General features: G+C 41.0%; 1 long non-coding RNA gene across 1 annotated transcript; it reads left to right on the forward strand.

The window, feature by feature from the left end:
• The first annotated feature begins 14,117 nt into the window (after positions 1-14,117).
• LOC138949282 (uncharacterized) lies at positions 14,118-17,061 on the forward strand. Its single transcript, XR_011450217.1, has 3 exons — positions 14,118-14,153; positions 14,677-14,716; positions 17,024-17,061. It is a non-coding gene; the product is annotated as an uncharacterized lncRNA (long non-coding RNA).
• The last annotated feature ends 2,689 nt before the right edge of the window (positions 17,062-19,750 follow it).

Genomic DNA, 19,750 nt, shown 5'->3' on the forward strand with positions numbered 1-19,750 from the left:
GTCGAGCTGACAAAACCTGACACAGACAATGGACGGACATTTCGACAAGCATTTTGTGAAACGTGGGAAGATGTCCATAATCCTGATTATTCATTTGACACAGAGTTAATGAAACAGTCAGCTGACTACTTGCATCAGGTGTGCAGCACACCTCGCAGCCTGGTGTCCACGTGTCGCCTGGTGATCTCACGCTGCCTCACACTCAGCAAGACACGTCACAGAGACATTGCACAGCTCCCCCTGTCGCCCATGATGAAGAACTATTTAATGTTCACTGACCTCAATGATCCACGGTATCCTGACCTGTCTTACGGAAGCTGAGTGTGGCTGCAAGTTACCTTCTGCATGCAGACATCACCGTGGTACGACACAGACGGTACAGCTACACTGGCTTCCTTCTCCATGCAGACATCACCGTGGTACGACACAGACGGTACAGCTACACTGGCTTCCTTCTCTATGCAGACATCACCGTGGTACGACACAGACGGTACAGCTACACTGGCTTCCTTCTCTATGCAGACATCACCGTGGTACGACACAGACGGTACAGCTACACTGGCTTCCTTCTCCATGCAGACATCACCGTGGTACGACACAGACGGTACAGCTACACTGGCTTCCTTCTCCATGCAGACATCACCGTGGTACGACACAGACGGAACAGTTACACTGGCTTCCTTTGCTGAGTGTTAAGTCATGACGTCACGGTAAAATCAATGATGAAAATGTATGCTCGCTGTTTACGTTACGACACCGTGCTTTGGCCCGGACGTTGCTGCTTAAGCGTGCTCTTGTTCTGATTGTTTTGGTTGTTTTGGTTGTTTTATTTTGGCTAAAAGGCAGGAGCTACCATGAAAATACACCGTTTTTCATTTGACCACAACATTCTTCAAACAAAATTGCTTGCGTTAAAAGTTGGTGTGCATTTGCTGCAATGTATGCAAAATAATAGTACATGATAAAATAAAAGATGTTTTCTAAATTGACTTTGCAAAAACTATTAAATAAAAGCGATGAATGGAATCATGTTACTTCATGGATAACAGTGTAATTTCAAAACTATTCCCCATATTTAAACTAAATGGGCTTACAAGTGTGTAAGATGTTTATCTTTGATTTGTTCCAACAACTTGTAGATATTGTTTTCTAACTGTTAACTTTGTGGGTACAAAATGTCCCAAAACATCAAAAATGTGTATACCTGTAACTGTCCTTCTTAGAGCTAATCCTTTCGAACAAAACATCTCTTAGTATGTCGTATACATTTCTGCAAAATTCCAAATAATTTTTACTAAGTCAATCTACAAGCAAATTTTGTTGATGATCATATACTATTATTATTCTACATACATTGAAGCAAAAGCACACCAAATTTGAAATAGTTTTGTTTTATGAATGTTGTGGTCAAATGACTTGGAAGAGAAAAAGGTGTATTTAAAGGTAGCTCGATCCTGCCCTTAAATACAACGTCAGAAGACATTGCAATGACAACTGGTTGTGAAATTTTTGACTGTTCTTACCTTTAAGGTACTTTGTATTTTCTGTATTTCCCTCATCGCTATTGATATCTCGCTTATGGAATCTGAATGAGCAATGAGTTGCCTTGATCGTTTCGTGTTACAGGCTATGTTTGTTTTGTTTGTGTGGTGTAAATGCCATTGCCGTCGTTGTGTTATTGTGACTCTGTTTTCTTCTTCTCGTAGCTTGCTCGCTTGGTTTTGTGTTGCTCTCGAAGTTTTTGTTGCTGATGTGTTTTGCCTGTTGGGTTGCACTGATGTTAGTGGATTAATTGTGAACATACACGAACATTAACCATTTTGACTTCTGTGGTTTCAAATTGACCAATGATGTACATGTACTACACACGTGTCTTTTGTGTTTACTGGTTCCCTTGTTTGTTTGTGATGTTGATAGCAGTGTTGATGAACTGCGCTGTCTTGGTGCTTTGTATTGAGTTTTGGACTTAACTAGAGCTTGTGTAAATGATACTGTGCAGGCCGTGGCCTATCTAAGTTGTTGCCGACGAGTCGTCTTGGCCTCGCTGTGACGAAGATATATACTGTTCAAAAAAAGAAACGCATAGCTTGTAATATTTGGTTAATTTAGTTATATGGCTACAAGGATATCCACCAAACTGCAGAAAATGTTTATCTGGTCGTCGACCTTTTGTCCATTGCCACAAGTGAGCTCTGCACGTGACGCATGCGTTATCAGTGGCTACAATGTCAAAATTGCTCATTTGGCATGACCACTCGTCATGCTTCAGTGTAATCTCGTGAAAACCGCCCTGATATGGCCCTTCGTGGTCGGCTGGGCGTTAAGCAAACAAACAAACAAACAAATCTCGTGAAACTCGGGGAATATTGAGCTCTCACCATGTCTTCCAAAACCCATAAAAGCGGATTGTTCGCCACAAAGAAATCAGACGACAATTCAGCGACGAAAGATGGCCCGATTGAGCAGAGAAGACCGCCAAATTGCATTGGGTCGTTTACAAGCAGGCCAAAGTCAAAGTGCAATCGCCAGGCACTTCCACGTGTCCTCGAGCACCATCAGTAGACTGTGGGTCAGGTTTCAAGCCACTGGCTCCGTTGCTGACTTGCCACGAGCGGGAAGACCAAGGGCGACAACTGCTGCTCACGACCGCTTCATACGGCTCCGCCACCTCCGGAATCGTTTCCTGTCGGCCTCATCTTCTGTCCAGGCTCTCCCCGGGCCACACCGATTATCGGACCAGACCGTGCGGAACCGCCTGCATGAAGCTGGTTTGAGAGCTCGCAGACCTCACAGAGGAGCTGTCCTCACCCGCCGCCTTCGCCAGAACCGAGTGCAGTGGGGCAACCAGCACCTTCGCTGGACCGTCCGGAATCACTGGAGACACGTGTGGTTCAGCGACGAGTCCTACGTCCTGCTCCAGCGACATGATGGTCGGAGGAGGGTCTACCGGAGAGTAAACGAACGTTACGCGCCCAACTGTGTGGATGAGGCACCCGTTCATGGTGGTGGAGGCGTCATGGTGTGGGGGGCGATCAATACCGCTGGAAGGAGCACCCTGGTGCACGTCCAAGGGCGCATAACTGCCCAGCGATACGTGGAGGAAATTCTGCGCCCACACGCCCTTCCTCTTCTGGCTGACCAGGATGCCATATTCCAGCAGGACAACGCTCGCCCGCACACAGCACGACTCACCACCCAGTTCCTCACCGACCACCATGTCCAGGTGCTTCTCTGGCCATCCATGTCGCCAGACATGAACCCGATAGAACACCTCTGGGATGAATTGGACAGACGTGTGCGCAGGCGAGAAGAAGCGCCGGCAAATCACCGCGATCTATTGCAGGCACTTCAGGAGGAGTGGGACACCATCCCACAGCAAGATATCCGGCATCTGATCCAGTCCATGCCCAGAAGGTGCCGGGCAGTTGTTGCTGCTCAAGGCAGTCACACCCCCTACTGACTTGACAGCCTCGGCACCCAATCGTATTGATTGACTGATTGATTTGAAGATGCAAATGAACTGTGTGTGCATTCAACTGTGTCCATACCAAATTTCAAACAAATAATCTAAATATTGGATTTTCTGTTAATTTTTTCGAAAAATAAAACAAATTTGGCAAGTAGCAACTATGCTTTTTGTTTTTTTGAACAGTATATGATGCTAATGTGACAGGGGAGGCTACTGCTCCTTTTACAGCAGACTCTGCACCCGAGTTGTTAGCCTTTAAGTCAACACCCGTGGTTTGTGGAAATCTGTTTGTGATGGGGTCTGGTAGTTTCCGATTGTCTGTATGTTCATGGAAACCTTCGGGTTTGCATAACAGTTTTTATAGGGCTAAGAAATTAGCCCTAATATTTTCAAACCTGTTTGATTGCACTTCGCTTCCCGAGGTGATCGTAGTGTTTCGGCACACGGTTACATTAAGTTAACGTGTATATGTTGTGTTTATATCGCAGTGTTTGGGAAGCTTTTTTCATTCTTCAATTCTTGGTATGATGGTTATCATTATAAAACAGGTTCGTTTTACTGTTTCTCTTGATTTGTTCTGCGATTGTTGTGATATCTGCTCACATTTTGAAATGTATTTATACATACATGTTTGTGTACTCATAATTCCATCACAGTGATTCATCACATTCCCTGTACGAATCGTTTATGGTATTTCTATACTTTGCCACAGATGGCACGACATTTTGGTAAACAACGTATTTTGCGTTTTCAGCATTGTTAGGTACTTTGAACACCATGTATCATCATTGTGCGATTTTTGTTGTTGTCATTGTTCAACCTCTTTCTTGCAATAAAATGTTTTATTAACATTTGACACCGTTTTGAAAACTGTTAACATCGTTTTCTCAGAATCGTTTTTTGAACACAGTGGGAACTATTCATCTTCGAGATTAATTGTTCAATCCTCTTAAATGATCTCTCCACCTGGGTAACAGAGATACTTTATATGCTTTTGTGGGGAACATTTTTAGAAGTTACGTCAAAGTTTAAAAACTTGCTTTTTCCGAAAGTTATGTTGTGCCTGTGATATCTACCCACAGAACAAAATATGTTCATAAATATGAAAAACAAGTTGCTCTGTTAATAGATCTAGGGGCCTGTTTAGAGTAAAACACAACACACTTCAAAGTTATATATTTATTATTCTGGAAGATGAATGTGTTCCAATAACTACATGTTTTACCCTAAATATAGATTCAGACCCGTAAGTTCTTCAAATATTACTTTATAGGAGCAAAAAACATGTTTCCTGTTTGTTTGTAATGGAGGACCTTTAACAAAAAGGAAAGCTATCCAACGAAACAAAACTTAATTGTCATGCCATCTCTGCCCTTATTCATTGCTTTTTATGTTGTGTTGTCTTTGCCGCAATACATTACACGTTTCAAATGACCATGTACTTAGTGGTCCTCTATTTGCTTTGTGTAATGACGATGTACTGGGTTGTTTTCTGTTTGCTTTGTTTAATGACGATGTACTGGGTTGTTCTCTGTTTGCTTTGTGTAATGACGATGTACTGGGTTGTTCTCTGTTTGCTTTGTGTAATGACGATGTACTGGGTTGTTCTCTGTTTGCTTTGTGTAATGACGATGTACTGGGTTGTTCTCTGTTTGCTTTGTGTAATGACGATGTACTGGGTTGTTCTCTGTTTGCTTTGTGTAATGACGATGTACTGGGTTGTTCTCTGTTTGCTTTGTGTAATGACGATGTACTGTGTTGTTCTCTGTTTGCTTTGTGTAATGATGATGTACTGGGTTGTTCTCTGTTTGCTTTGTGTAATGATGATGTACTGGGTTGTTCTCTGTTTGCATTGTGTAATGACGATGTACTGAGTTGTTCTCTGTTTGCTTTGTGTAATGATGATGTACTGGGTTGTTCACTGTTTGCTTTGTGTAATGACGATGTACTGGGTTGTTCTCTGATTGCTTTGTGTAATGAAGATATACTGGGTTGTTCTCTGTTTGCTTTGTGTAATGACGATGTACTGGGTTGTTCTCTGTTTGCTTTGTGTAATGACGATGTACTGAGTTGTTCTCTGTTTGCTTTGTGTAATGACGATGTACTAGGTTGTTCTCTGTTTGCATTTCGTAATGACGATGCACTGGGTTGTTTTCTGTTTGCTTTGCCAAATGACGATGTACTGGGATGTTCTGTTTGCATTGCGTAATAACGAAGTACTGAGTTGTTCTCTGTTTGCATTGTGTAATGACGATGTACTGGGTTGTTCTCTGTTTGCTTTGTGTAATGACGATGTACTGAGTTGTTCTCTGTTTGCTTTGTGTAATGACGATGTACTGGGTTGTTCTCTGTTTGCTTTGTGTAATGACGATGTACTGGGTTGTTCTCTGTTTGCTTTGTGTAATGACGATGTATTGAGTTGTTCTCTGTTTGCTTTGTGTAATGACGATGTACTGGGTTGTTCTCTGTTTGCTTTGTGTAATGACGATGTACTGGGTTGTTCTCTGTTTGCTTTGTGTAATGACGATGTACTGGGTTGTTCTCTGTTTGCTTTGTGTAATGACGATGTACTGGGTTGTTCTCTGTTTGCTTTGTGTAATGACGATGTACTGGGTTGTTCTCTGTTTGCTTTGTGTAATGACGATGTACTGGGATGTTCTTTGTTTGCTTTGGTTAATGACGATGTACTTGGTTGTTCTCTGTTTGCTATGAGTAATGACGATATAATGTCTTTGTTTGATGTCGTTGCTTGTTTTATGCTTTGCAGTCTTGATAAACTTCAACTACATATCTGTAATGCACAGAGATAGTAGTCGAGATTCGTATTCAGTGTTACCTTTAATATTACAATGCATTACAATGTTTTGTATGACACGATTTTTGTTGTCTGTGTGGCTATATACATGATTCGCCAGTTATTTTCTAAGTTCTCAAATGTTTATTTTCGCATGTTCATTCCGGCCTGTTGTGATAAAAGGGTAACAGCTAGGTGCCCAATGCAACATTTAAAACATGTTCATTACTACAATGTTTGTTTGCCACAAATATCGTTGTTGCTATAACCCTGTATCACTTGTCATGTACATAATGTCATTGTTGGTACAGTTTACTTTGTAGTCATACTCACTCACCACTTTTTGTATTCAAAAGTTGCTGAGTATTAGTGTTGTCTTCGAAACAGTTCACTTCACCGTGCTTCATGGGTCGTCCACGACCCACAGCCTTACAGAATAGTCTTTATCTCTGAAACTATTTGGAGGTTTTGATTGAGACTTTATGTGATCTCTAATCACCATAATTGCCCAACTTTTAAAAGATTATTATTGTAAATAAACAAATAAACGATGACGTAATTTGAACTACACAGTCCGGATGATGTAAGTCATGGACGACCCACATGGAATTACGTAAGAAATGGTACGTTGTTATCCTTTTTTAGGACGGCGTGGTTGTGTATGACCCATACTTTTTACGTTGAATCTTTCTTTGAAAAGTATGGGTCATACAGGACCCACATCATCTGTACTGTGTAGTCCAAAGCGTGACCGGTGAAGGTTAATGTGTACTGCTTTTTCTGTACAAGTTATTGTTGTGTTAAACTACCTGGTAAAGCATTGTTCGATGTGTGTCTAATCTGTAACAAATTGTGCAGTGTTTACGTTTTGTGTCTGATAATGTTGTGATTACCAGGTTCGCTGTTAACAGTCAATGTCATCTTGTTATCTAGCCTCTGTAATCACTCTGATGAATTGCCAAGTTCGACTTATATGAGGTGTTACAGTTGACCGATGTTATTGTTTCCGTGAAAGTGTGATCGGGTCTCGCTCTATGCAGCTTACCTTTTATCCCCGAGTACGCAGTACTAGGGTCCAACAGACTTTAATTGTGTGTGTGTGTATCTGTCTGTCTCGACTTAACAGCTTATTGCTGGGAAACTACTGGGCGCAGTTCGTTCAAAAGTTGATACACTAACTTGATAATAGGTCCGATTGATCGTATTAAAACTTCATAATGTTATCTGGGACCTAAATGCCCCAAAAAACACAAAAGTTCTTGACGGTTGGACGAATTCAATCGGAGCGACAGCCAGCCATTGAGCTGATAGAACAGCCGAACGCGTGCGTCATGAAAAGCATGCGTATCGCATGCGAGACGAGCAAGCCAGCCAGCGGGTGGGGATTAATTTGGTCTCGGCAAAGAAACTACAGTGCAGGTTTGGTCTCGGTGAGACTGAAAGAGAGACAGAGAGCACGAGAGAGAGCGACAGGGACACTGTGTCAGTGATTCAAGGTGGTGGCTTGGTGGCCAAAGGGATCCGGGTTCGATTCCCGGCATGGGCGGTCTATTTTTTTTTTTTAATTCTTGTTTACTATTGTTTATTATGAACGTTTTAATGTTTTATTTTACTCTAATAATTTTTTTAATTGTGTAAAATAAATAAAAAAAAATTTTTTTAATTCACGTGCACAAGACAAAAACTTTCATACTGTGCCAAAGTGATCCGAGTTCGATTCCCGGCATGGGCGGTCTATTTTTTAATTTTTTTAATTTTTTTTTTAATTCTTGTTTACTATTGTTTATTATGAACGTTTTAACGTTTTATTTTACTCTAATAATTTTTTTAAATGTGTTAATAAATTTTTTTTTTTTAAATCCACGTGCACAAAACAAAAACTTTCATACTGGGGGAGCGAGCCAGTCTGAAGAGTACTCGGGTCCAGCGCCAGCGTTTTTTATTCCCATTCTTGTTTATATCATCATGTCAACATATTTCAGTGTAGTCCTCGTTTCTCGGAGAGAACAACATGTTGTGCTTGTTGTGCTTCACGTGTGTAGGGTAATGCTAGTGTTAATGCCGTTTGTATTTTCAGTCATGATGTGCCAGACTTTCTTAGCGCAAGTCAACTTGTGTCATATCTGCTGTATATACTCCGTCTGCTGCAGTGATGATGTGTCAATGATACAATGACATTGCAACTTCTGTGCAATACTGACGATGTGCCTAGATTTCTCTGCTATTATGATGACATTCAAGGCTGTCATTGGCATTCCAACAATGTGCAAAGGGTTGAATTGTGTGGTAACGGTATACTCTGTTGTAACAGCAATGTATATGTATCCAGAGTATAATGTTACACGACTTTCGTGCCACGGGACTGGTCTCCTACACCTACTTAGCCACAATAATTACGTCACCAGTGTGTGTGTATTTACAAGGCTGTTTCTGGTATAGCCCAAGTATACACGTGAGGTTGTTCCCCCTGCTATGGTAATGATGAATTTGGAATCCTGAGTTCAGCACGTGATGCTCGTGCTTGCTTTGCTTCTTCGTCGTGTAATGGATGATGTACTGAGCCGAATAATGTTTCGTGTTGCTGTTGTTTCGTGGATTGAATTTATTGTAAAATAGTGTTTGTTTTGTAATATAACTGCATTATATTTGCTTTCTTGTTATCTTTGAATATAGCTATTCTGATAGACACGTGGGGGAATTCGGGGGCTGTGATTGGATGGTCTCACACATCCCTTTTCCGATCATCAAAGCATAACGCTACGGAAGTTGGTAATTTTTTTGCCGATATCCAAGTATAAAGTACACGCATACCTCGCCAGGTTTGTTTCTGTGACTAGTCGACAGACGATGCCATTTGCTTTGTGTGTTTTTTGTTGTTGCTTACTGTACATGACATACATTACGTGTAAAATCCAGTTCTTTGACAGGCAACAAACCTTGCAAAGTTCAAGAAGCTGCAATCTGAAGCGACCTACTATGATTCTAGCAGACGATCTTTCCAATGTTTAACACAAAATCAACACACTCTCCTGTCACATAGAACGTCCATTGTATAGTGCAATGTTGAAATGAAGTTACCAGTCTAAAACATTTAGTCTTTTCTTCTGAGATAATCCTTGTTTTCTTATCATCTACAGATTTACCGCAGTCTTCACCACGCGAATTCCCAACAGAAGTCAGACTTTCTAACATAGAATATACGCAAGCAATCATGATACGTCATGACGTCATGTGATTCCTAGCATACTGACGTAATGCTAACCGTCCGGTTATCTCGAGTCTTCTCCGTAATACATGTCCGTGGGTTTTTTAATGTTCGGTGATTTCCGTGATTACATGTGCAAAGGGATACGTGCACTATAACCGTTGTCTTCAATCAACGACATAGACCATTCTGGTAGTTGTTGCTGACAAAAACATGATTTTAACACAGAATATGTCAGAATAGCTTTATAAACGGTATTGTGTTTTGAGCGTAGCAATAGGGTCCGATATTTAGACTCGAACAAGCATAATGTGACTCGTCTTCGACTCGTCGGCATCAGACTTGTCTCGTCTAAATATCGGACCCTATTGCTACGCTGAAAACACAGTAGCTGGTAATGTTGATCTTTACGGTGTTTTTCTAATGTTGGACTTGTGTTTGTATTATGATGTATAGGTTTACTCTGTAATAGGAACACGTTGATTTATTTACTTCCTTACCTTGATTTTGAATTGTCATGTTTTGTTTATATACATATCGTTGCTGTGACACTAGTTATCCCGAGTCGTAAACAATGACGAATTGAGCAAAGCAAACATATTATGTGAGTCCTTCACAATTAGTTTGGGATAACCTTTGATCGCTCGTGTCCTGTGCTTTGAGTGGTTCCCTCCCTTTGCTTGTTTTTATGTCTGTTTGTATTGCTTTTTCCCTACTTGTTATGATGTTTTTGATATTTTCTTAATATACTGGAATCTGTATGTGTTACAATTAACTGTTTTTGTACGTTTGACAAACAAGAATAATCCCAGTTACTTCTGATATGTTGTGGTTTTAGTGGGGTTTTCCTCAATTCAACAAGTTCTCAGACACATGTTTTGCAACACGGTAAGTAGAACCCATTATATTTCTGTTGACTGACAGCTGTACAAACTTGTCACGAAATACCTTTTCGTTTCTTTATGTTGAAACAGTTAACTCATCAAAAAAGAAAAAGAAAGAAATACAAGGATGTAAATATTTTCATTTTGTCTCTCCTTCTTACGAACCTTACCTGGTTTATAATTCACGACCATTTGAAAATGGTGAACACGCTAATTGCAACAGTGGGTGCGAATGTAGTGCGTTTCATTTGTCCCCTACTGTACATTCTGACTTTAACTAGCACAGTTTATTGATTTATCACAATGAACACACTGAAATATGTGTCTGTTTTGCCTAGGACGGTCACATGACCCTTTTTGATAAGTCTGCTGTTTGTTTAGGCCATCAGAGAAGGAACTTTTCTTTTTATTTTAATTTAAACAATTCAGTCCAAACCATTTATCGTAATCATTCACATTTTGATCGCTGGCTGTCAGGGCTTTCATCGACACTGTTGTATCTGTAACCTGTGTGATGGAGTACCTAGCTGCAAGACGCTTACTGCTTGAAAGTGAAGACTGGGTTTTTATTTTATTCTGCAAATTCAGTTAATACCAGAGCTTATAAAATATGTTACAGATACAAAATGTCACACGTGAAAGGGGGAGTTTTATTAAACCCTGTATTGACCAACACCATTTCAGATTAAATTTGTAACTGAGGTATGCGTCTAACATACATACTAAAACTGTTAAAACATATCAGGGCGTCCCCAGTTTAATGTGGTGTTCAAAATAACATGTCAACAAGCTTGTGGTTGAAGTATTACATTTGGTTCACTGCAATAATGTAGCTTCAATAACACATTTTAAAAACGACCATAAGTACATTTTGACCCCATTTGCATTTAACAATAGTGATAAAAACGAACACAGTAATGTCTATTAGAATTAATACATTGAAACGAAGAAATACATTCTTGAAGGATCTTACCTGCCTTGTTCTTACCGCAACAAGTCTAGCTCCCATCCCAAGCCACCATTAATCAACTTAGAAATATGATTTCTTTTTGTCATTCAAAAGAAATATTAAATCAGAGTTGTATGGCGTGGCGGAATGCTTGCTTATAATTAAAGCTGTTGTTTTCCGTTTAATATATGTACCTAATAAACTGTAACCAGTGCTGATGTTTTCATGTGTTGATGTGTGTGAAGTCTTAATTGCATATGTGTTACTTTGTGTGTGTGCGCGCGCGCGTGTGTGTGTGTGTGTGTGTGTGTGTGTCTGTGTGCCGCGTGTGTGTGTGTGTGTGTGTGTGTGTAAGCTTCCTTTCTCTCGATCTTCTCTCTGTCTTCATCTGCCTATCTACCTATCGTGTCTTTCTGTCTCTGGCACTGTCTGTCTCTCTGTCAGGCTCTCAGTGTCTCTCTCTCTGTGTCTCTCTGTGTCTCTCTGTGTCTCTCTCTCTCTGTCTCTCTCTCTGTCTTTCTCTGTCTCTCTCTCTGTCTCTCTCTCTCGCTCTCTCTCTCTCTCTCTCTCTCTGTCTGTCGCTTTCTCTTCTGTTGTAAGCGTCTGTGAATGTATGAAACGTTAGTATTAGAAAACATCAATCATTCGCTTTTTCACTTGCAGCAAAGCAACAAAACATCTAATGATTCAACTCAGGCCTAAGATCACATGTGCTAAACATTTTAGCATTAGACAAGCCAGGTGTATTTGAAATATTTGCTAGGCTAACATCTCTCGAAAAGCTGCCAAAGTGCTTGTTGCACGGGTGCTGTGAGGTGAACACTATGGTCATATCAATAGCCTACCAGCCTGCTCAAGCACACTTAAATCCTCCTTCTCAAAGTGTCTCTTGAAATAGCTTGATGAGGCTGAATATATGAAATAAAAAGAAAGTACTTGGACAATGTAGGGTCAGGAGTTTTGACTGATTAGTTTGAGGGAACTAACCTGCTCTTCACTTTTCTCCCTTTACATACTTTTCCGAAGACGGTATTTATTCCCGTTTCACCATAGGGCCGAATTTCAGAGCCACAGTGTTGTAGATGGCGTAAGATTGTGACTCTTTCGATTGGACTTATTATGAGTTATTTCTAATATGCTGACTGTTAACAAATGATAACAGACATGTCGAGAAAATGAATCATCATTAACGGTTTTATTACCGACTATTTCGACCAAAAGAAAATTCGAAGCGACCCCGCGAATTAGACGGAACAGCCACAATTGGAACTGGATCGCTCTTATTTGATTATGCCTGTCAGTCAAAGCATTCTCGTGACCTGGGTCAGCCAATTAGTCACTCACCTGACGTGGTGAATATTCACAGGTCAAATGCGTTCACACAACAATCTCACAAGATAAACCATGTTGAACATGCGTTTCAGTTGCTTCAATATCTCTTGTCCAACTGAGAGCGACAGATTTCGAAACGACACCAGAGAGAAAGGAAATGACGTAAATATATATTTGACGTAAATTGTGACACAATTTCACTTAAATTGTCAGAACTTTGACAAAGACATTTTGAACTGAGTGAGTGGGTCGGCAGAGGCAGAGGGTGGGTGGTGCCTTGCCGTTCTGTAAAGCGCCCACCGACAAAACTGTCTTTTCGGTCGTTTTTAAATAAAGAGTGTAGTATCTGACAGTATTTAAGGTGTCATTCTTTAGAATAAGTCAAGCTGATACTGTTAGTTCCAATATTTACTTTGTCTTGTTAATTCTTAGCGTGATAAACAAAAAGGGTCCCTGCCTGAACGTCATAACATTTAGAGGGTCACCTAGAATCAGACCTGATTGGTCAAAAAGCCGCAAGGTGCACTGGGATGGTAAGAAGTTGATTGATCAGAAAGACATGAAAAGTGACCCGACTTCTAAGGCATAATTATGGGAACAGCGGCCAACTAACGATGTATTCAATTGCAGAAAAATGACAATTCACTCATTACCAGATCAAGGCAACAGAAAGCACAGCGAGAGGTTTCCATCTGTTCGTCAGATACACCTTCCGCGATCATGGTTCATGTGCCCTGAACAGTTCAACCCATAAGACTCTAGATGCATTGCTTGGTGTGGCGCATCAACAAGATACACACACTGGGAAACATTGACTTTGTCAAAGGTGATCATCAGTCAATGTGTTTGTGTATATCCTTGTAACCATTTATTGCGACAATGTTAGTGCGGACAGAAAAAAAACCCTGCACAGACAGATGCACAGACAAACAGAGTGAATCCCTTATACCTCTATTTAAAGGGAGGTGTACAATGCGGATACACTATGGTTACAAGCACCCTTGCCTGCTAAAAATCGGTGCCGTTTTGCTGAAACAAGATGTAATCTTACAAAGCCATCTCGGGTATACAATGCATGACCTCGATTTGCACCCACCCGTGGTGACAAGGAGTGGAGACAACATCCTTTCTCTAGTGAGATCATAATATACAAACGATGTGTGTGTGTGTGTGTGTGTGTGTGTGTGTGTGTGTGTGTGTGTGTGTTCACAACTACATAACTGGGTTCCTTGCATTAACACACAAGCGTCCAACTGGGTTTAAAAAAAAAGTCGGTTCCAAAAATAGGGACCCACTTTTTTTACTACTGTTTCTAGAAGGAAAGTGTCAAATGAAGATTCTCAGAAGTTTTCAAGGCTGGAACCTTTTTGTGCACTTTAGTCATATTTGTGTGTATATTAGTTCACACACCAAAGCGTGTGAAAAAGTTTCTGAGTTTCCGAAACACACAGCCCAAGGGCAGATAACTCTAGTTACTGACGAGTTGCATTTTCAAGATGGCGACGCCTCGTCGATCCAAGGTAAGCGGGAAACTTAATTTTATGATTGTTTCATTATTAGGGAACAGAAACTGTATGTTTTTGTCATTGTTCTTTTTAATTTATTGTGAATAAGTGTTTTTGTGTAGGCTATATTATCTTGGGATGAGGCAGTGACTGATCGAACGGCGGAGATAGTATTGATCTATTTTTCACGCAAGAAAAATGCCTGTACTTTCTTCTTTCATGCTATTTGTGCGTTTAGTGCTGAATTTATAAGAGTAGGTAACTTGAGGATGGTGATAATAATATGGCATTTCTTAGCTAAGCTTACAGAAAACACGATTTGAAAAGACCGGCTGTCAATCCGATCTCTAATAGACGCAGGCTGTTCTTCTAGTTTCCACCCGCCTTCATCTTTTTGAAGATTATGTTAGTGTTTAACACAGCACTCGGGGCAACACATAATATTGATAAACATGCATAACAAAATTGAATATTGACAGCATGCGCATGCATGTGTATATCATTGCTGTAAGTGTAATTGTTTGCATTTTATTTGCAGATGATTTCTTCAGCAAGCCATTATGACGGGTAATTCAAAGGTGAGAAGGATCACGATTAATCAATGTCAGTGCATCCTGGCTGGTCCATGAGAGTGGGAAATCTGTGGGCTGATCTGTAACCAAATCAAACCAATAAATTTCATTTTTGTAGAGCTCCAGCCTGGCATTTAATATTATAAATGATGAGAAAGACTACATCACATGGGTCATTGGGTGAACATTCCATTGTCAGAAATGTGTGATTGGGTTTGTTAATTGTTGGATGCTTAACGCCCAGTCCACAACTATAGGCGACCTCAGGGATGACTCATGATAGGGTTATTAAACGGGAAAATACAGGTGTATGGACATAGGGCGGCAGAAACAAAACACCCTCGCGGGGCCGGAGAATAAAGCGACCCCTGAAAACTAAAAGGGCTTAACCCCCTGTCCACCCTAACCGTTATGACTGCTTAAATGTTATCTGTCCCTCCGTTCGGTTGTTCATCTGGCTGTCTGTCCGTCTTACTGTCCGTGCACGCCGGAGAAAAATATAACTTTAAAGATGCACAGAGTTGAAGTCTAAATCAACAGTATTTTGATAATTATGTACACTTTATTAATATACTGGTAATGTTTATTTAGTAAAAAAACTTAATTTTGCACAAGATATCGCTGCGTACATATATGACCATTTTTACCTGCCGAAACAAATCACCTTACCTCTTGCTCTCACTGTTCTAGAACTGTGACGTCATTTCACATTTTCAGTACACTCTAGCTTAGTTACACACAGTCAATGTGAAGAAAGTCTCCACTTTGACTGCCAAATTTTGCGATTCTGAATGTTGTTCAGTCAGCAGTTGTGAAAATAATAGTGAAATAAAGCAAGACCTGTTGCTGTTCTTCAACTTCAAGAATACCAGTATGAGTTGTATTGCAGTGATGCAAGCAAGGAATTAGTAAACAATCAACTGTATTTAGTGGAGTCTCATCAGGCTTTGGTGTGATCATGAAAACCGAATTCATACTACAGTAGAACCCCCTATTTACGACTTTGGAAAAACCTTGAAAATTAGGTCGTAAAAAGGGGGGGGGGGGGGGGGGGGGAGTCTTAAAATGGTTGTTTGAGTTTTTGGCCCGGGCGGTCATGAATTTGGTTGCAGTGTACAATGTATGTACTGTTATGTACTGTCAATGTACACACACAAACACACAGTTGCAGTTTACAGTCCTATCTACACACACACACACCCAAACACATTACAGCAGAACAACTTTAACTCAAGTTTCAAAGAAAATTTACTCATGGCGTAATGCTCGCTCCCCGCCGAGTGAAGCACATTTGACATTGTGGCGCAACCAGTAAAATCCGAATGTCCTGCTCGATAGAAAGCATAACGACTTTTCTCCCGAATCATGTTTCTGCTCACAGGAATGTTTCTTCGCCGTGCATCGCTAAACTTGTCTCATACATGATCGTTGAGGTCTTCGTACAGGCACCTTTCTTTGCGTACTTTCGCTTCGCTATCCTTCTCCCCATCTTGATAACACCGAGTCTTTATTCTTGACGATACACAGGATTTGCGTCTTCCCGACTCCTAAGTAAGTCGCCACGGATTGCCATTTCGCTCGATTAGCGATTACTTTATTACCTCTCTACTCAAGAGTTGGCGCTTTTCTCTTTATTTCGCGAATTCAGCTTAGACACGTTTTGATAACATAATCATAAATTCTGTACCATCTGTGGCATAGGCCTATCACTCACAGTCACATTTATATTTGAAAAAAATTCACCTACTGCCCGTTGAATCATGAATGCACTGTTACGAGAATTAATAAACACTTAAAGCAGATGCCATCAGAATCTGAATGTCTAAACTCTAAAAGAAACATTTACAACAGGGCATGGTTTTCTAGTTTGCTTACTTTTTTTTATAAAGACTTACAAAGTGCTCGCGATTGTCTCTTTTGGTACACTCTAAGTCATTACGGTAGCCCACCAAGTACTGTTATGATGTCAAGTCTTATGTCAAGCACCAAGTCCAAAATTTCCAGGTGTGCTCATTCACTTTTGATAAATAAAAATAATACAAATTGGCGATGCTCATTTTTGTGAAATTATTTTCAGATTGATATAAAAGCAACTTCATTCTACCTCTGTTAATTTTCCCTTCGTACTACTTCAGTGCATCTTTAGTTTAAAGTGAGGCCACCTCCTAAACTATGTTCATACCTCAACCATGATGTTGGATCTAGGCAGTAGGCTGTTTGCATTCTTCAATTTCTTGTCAGCTGAATTTTCCTCTCAGCATTAATATTGACAGTTCTGGCTCTCCACTACTTGAACCTTTTGTTTTTCAACAGGGTGTCACATGGTGCCAAAGAGACCCATGAAACCAGGGTATCCAAAGAGGAGGGAAAAGAGGACGTTTGAGTCTTCATACTCATCACTACCTTCTAGGTTAGCCTCATTTTCATTGTCTTTTGCACATGGGATCAGCTCCATGATTAGCTAGGTCTACGTTTCCCAGGTGTATGTTCCTTCAGGTCTCTATTCCTCGAGTCCTTTATTTCCCCCCATTCCCTCTGGTCTCAGTTCCCCAGGTGTATGTTCCCTCCAGGGCCAGGGAACAAAGCCCTGCGGGACATTAACCAGGGGAAACACGGACCTGCTCCCATTGTGTCCTTGGGCTGAAGGCTCACGCTCCTATTTGTGACCAAGTGTAACCATGCTAGCCTTTCACACTTGTAAAAAACTTGGTCTGCATCGTTTTAAGATAAAGCAAGGACTTGGTTTAGATTTTGTTCTGACATGTTAGATAGTGCCTATATTGTTTTGTTTCCATCTGACTATGACTGCCTAAATGTCATCCGTTCATCTGTCCCTCCATCCGGTTGTCCATCGGGCTGTCTGTCCATCTAACTGTCCGTCCGTCTGGCTACATGTCTGGGCACGATGGGGTTGTCTGTCCCTCCATCAGGTTGTCCGTCTGGCTGTCCGTGCACGCCGGGGAAAAATACAACTTTAACGTGAGGTCACCTCCAAAACTAAATATTTCATACCTCAACAGACTGTCCATGATGTTGGAATGACTTGGATCTAGTCTGTTTGCATTCTTGTCAGCTGAATTTTCCTCTCAGCATTAGTATTGACAGTTCTATATCTCCACTACTTGAACCTTTTGTTTTTTAACAGGTTGTCACATAGTGCCAGAGAGGACAATGAAACCAGGGTACTCAAAGCGTCAGCAGAGAGGCATGAGAGCCCAGGACAAAAGAGGCCGTATGAGTTTTCATCCGATTCTTCATACTCACCACCACAATCTAGGTTAGTCTTATCTTCATTGTCTTTTCTGTCCGGGATCACTTACACGATAACCCATGTCCATGTTCCCCAGGTCCATGTTCCTTCAGGTCTATGTTTGCCCAGGTCTGTGCACAGGCGGAAGGTATCGTTCACTGGACCACTACTTTCATAGAAAGACTACAAGGTATGTCACTCAGCTTCAAGTCGTCTGTGTTCTTGGAGTCGCTTCCTGCGGACAATTTTTGTGTTCAAGGCGGTTTGCCTCTTCCAACAGTCTGTGTAAGGTCAAATAAATACAGTTGAATGATTGTTTTAACTACATCATACATGTATCTTTAATTTTCAGCTGCCGTCTGCTGCAAGTTGTTTTTAACCATCATTTTGACGAATGTTCGTTTGCGAACCGCTACCTGTAGTTGGGAAGAAATCATGCATCCCGCACCGAATATGCATACGGGTGCTCATTGGTCTAAAACATATGTAAATATTGCAGCGAAGGGAAGCTACCCACGGGAGTTTCACTTTAGGTTTTTGTTAGGTTTTTGGTGAAGAACCGTTTGCCAAATCAAAAATAATCATCGAATATCCGGTTATTAACCAATGAGCGCATCGCACTACCAACTCCTCGGACCTACAACTGTTCAGCTTTCCCACGGGATCTAAGTGATATGCCGGCGACAGACGCGTTTGGTCGCACAAAATACGGTGCAGCGGACAGGCAGCTAAACATAAAAGGTACAGATAGTTAGAACATTCATTTATCCTAGCTGGCATTTGTAAAGTTACAAAGAATCTCGACATTGGCAATTATTATTTGCATAATTTTTTTTGAAGTTAGTGGAGCAAGACTCGAAGCTGAGTGTCATACCTTGTAGTCTTTCTATGAAAGTAGTGGTCCAGTGAACGATACCTTCCGCCTGTGGTCTGTGTTCCCTTGGGTCTATGTTCCTTCAGGTATATATGTTTGCCCAGGTCTATGTTTCATAAGCCAGAAACACAGTCGATCAACTGCAGTTGTCCGAGAGAACCACAGTAATCCGACATTATCGGGTTTCACAAACAAAATTTCAGTCGGCCGACTGCGGGTCATCTCACCGGAAGTCGGCCAAACACGGTGATGCTCTCCCCCCAACACTGTGTTCGGCTTACTGCGGTAAACCGAAAATAAATGTAATTATCCGCACAGTCAATGACACAATGACAATGCTCACACTTTGATTATGTTTTCTCTGGCCGATATGAATGCGTGATGTATTGTGTAAAACAATTCCATCTCAAACGGCATAAATAAATCCCTGCGCCTTGAATATGTGCGCAATATAAATTGTATAAAATAAAAATTTAAATTTTTTTTTAAAATAAATCCCTGCGCTTAGAACTGTACCCACGGAATACGCGCGACATAAGCCTCATATTGATTGACTTTTTTGGATTGTGAGCCAAACCTTGTGATTGTTCTTCGAAATGTATCTATCATGACGCAGTAATCCAGGAGACAAGTCAGGGTTATGTCTTGAAGACGTCACATTATGGCGTAAGAGGGTTAGACGTCACGCGAAGGAATTACTGAAAGTCTCGATCATTGTTATTTTTAGCGGGCCGAGACTAGTTTTTTCTTCCATCGCCATTTCCACGTGCAAATGAGCAAACGGAAGTGGTAATGTTGCTAAATTTAGCCCTCGACTTGGCCATTCGGATTACTGTACAGTTGGTTGACTGCGGTTGTCCGCGGGTGACGGTGATTCGCTCATGAAACGCGCTTTTCGGTGACCCGGCGATCAACC

Source organism: Littorina saxatilis, linkage group LG15 (assembly GCF_037325665.1).
Source record: "Littorina saxatilis isolate snail1 linkage group LG15, US_GU_Lsax_2.0, whole genome shotgun sequence".
NCBI classification, from domain to species: domain Eukaryota; kingdom Metazoa; phylum Mollusca; class Gastropoda; order Littorinimorpha; family Littorinidae; genus Littorina; species Littorina saxatilis.